This window comes from Antrostomus carolinensis, unplaced genomic scaffold (genome assembly GCF_000700745.2).
Source record: "Antrostomus carolinensis isolate BGI_N321 unplaced genomic scaffold, ASM70074v2 scaffold2609, whole genome shotgun sequence".
Taxonomy (NCBI): domain Eukaryota; kingdom Metazoa; phylum Chordata; class Aves; order Caprimulgiformes; family Caprimulgidae; genus Antrostomus; species Antrostomus carolinensis.
Genome location: NW_010339376.1, coordinates 14930 through 17251, shown reverse-complemented (window position 1 = coordinate 17251; position 2322 = coordinate 14930).

The window sequence follows — 2322 nt, the reverse complement described above, 5'->3', positions numbered from 1 at the left end:
TGTTGAAGGCCAGGTTGGATGAGGCTTTGAGCAACCTGGTGTAGTGGAAGGTGTCCCTGCTGCTGGCAGGGGGGGTGGGACTGGATGAGCTTTAAGGTCCCTTCCAACCCAAACCAGTCTGTGATTCTATGGCACTGAAAGCACTAGAGCAGCGGACAAACACTGCATTAAAACATGATTTTTTTTTGTGCTAAGCTCGATTCTCCCGTCACAATTTTTCCATCCCTTTGCTACTGGTGTAAATAGATTAATTTTGCTGGACCTGTACCAGCACGAGCAAGAGAGAATCAAGACAGAGCCCAACAGGTTGTGTAAGAACAGGCTCTGAAGACCTCAGTAACACCTTGCTCTCTTTCACCTCCCAGTAGAGCCACCTTTTTGTCTGGCCAAGACTCATGGCAGAATACTCTTTACTGGGTTTCTCTTTTCTCTCTCTCCCCCTCCATCCTTTTTTAATATAGAAGGATAAGAATTCAGCAACAAAAAGCCACTTGTTTGTTTTGGTCAATCTAATCTCTGTGGTGGCTTCCTGCCTGATCCCACCACCTGAAAGATTGCGCTAGGTTCACAATCAGAATCACTGCTGTCAAGAGCTGGTGTGATTTTTCTTTAGGGCTGGTGAGCCTCTGGGTGAGCTGTGGTAGATGTTTTGTCCTCCATGAGGTTGTCACTGCCATGCTCCTTCTAGCCTGCATCCTGTCAACGATCACTCTTAGGTGTGCAAGGGTGTCTATTCACGGTACTACAGCTACACCGAGTCTGTGGGTATTGCTTGCACGTGGGAGCAGACAATGTGACAGATCAGATGAGGTGTAGATATGCTTTAAAGTGCTTGTTGTCCTTTGAGACCAACCTTCAATGGAAAAAAAACAAGATGTATTTTGAAGTGAAGTCCAAAGGGCTCAGCTACACAGTACGAATTTAGAGCAACCTGTTCCAGAACCACCTGGAAGAGAGTGGTTTGGTGTCTCTCCAGCTCAATCTGACAGAAGATGTAGCAGCCAGGAGGCTAGAAGACAGCAAGGGTTATCTACCATTTGCTTCTCTGTCCAAAGCTCAAGGCCAGCAGCAACCTTTGCAAGGTCAGGGAGATGGAGCCAACTTGCCCTGGTGTGCCTCAGGCACCTTGGCACAGCAGTTGACTCACTTCCATCCCTCGTCCAGCACAAAGAAGGGAGTCTCATGGAAGCTTCCTTATTTCTTCTTTACATTTTTGTAACTCTCCCAATAAATTATTAAAGCAGCAAACCTCTCTTGTAGGAACTTCATAGACATCGTAATAAATATTTTATCTAAAAAAATTACTTCATCAAGTGCTTTAACATTTTTTGTGGTTGTCACTTTGTGTTAAATGTCAAGTAAAATCTAATTTATTTATTTTAACACACTCGGAGACCTTCAGTGGCTCACTGCACGCCGGGAAAAAACCAACCAAACAAGTAACTGCTGTTCCTCTCAGACAACGAAGGAACCACTGAGAAGGAACTGGTGGTGCCTCCTGGATACCACCCCTTTCACCGCAGCAGTGTGTAAAAACAAAACGCCAGCCACATGCTCTCCATTGACCAGACAACAGCAGGTGCCATGTGTATGCTTTCCCAAGAAGCTATGGGCAGGTGGGATGAGATCCCAGCTGCTGTGAGGTGGTGGGGTGTCACCCTGGAGGGAACCAGCAGCAGATCAGGCCGTGGGGCTGAGCCCTGGCTGGGGCTGAGGACCTCTCCCTGGGCCCAGCTTTGAGATGTGGAGCATCCTCACTGCTCTGGAGGGACTGGCTAGAGGAAAGTTTCTCTGGTCTGGAGGGAGACTGGGCTTCTATTCAGGGTTTTCTTACAATTTTTTCTGTCTTCTGCTTCCACAGACCTTGATGAGGCTGTGCCTGTTGGCTCCTGGTCAGTACATCTGCCGTTGCCTACAAGAGCAGCAGCCCAGTGCCCTGCTCCAGAGAACTAAGCCAACAACTTAGACAGACAGGGCTGTTGGGACACCTGGGCACATGGGTCAGGCTCAGAAATAAGGAGACCTGGAAGTGAGCAGGCTCCTGCCTTCAAGGGCTTCACCCCAACCCCTGTCTGCTCCCCTAACCCCAGCTGGGCTTATGCCCAGCTCAAATATGTGAACTCTTTGATCTGAACATTGCAGCAGAGCCAGCAGACACCCAGAGAGCACCGAGGGGAGCTGGTCCCTGATGCCCTGTGGTTTTTGTCACTGGCAATAGCCCCAGAGATGAGCACGCTGCCATAATCCCTAAGGAAATTGCTGGGTGGCTTTCACCCCACAAGGTAAAAGAAGTTTCCTGCATCTGTCCCCACTGCCCCTCTT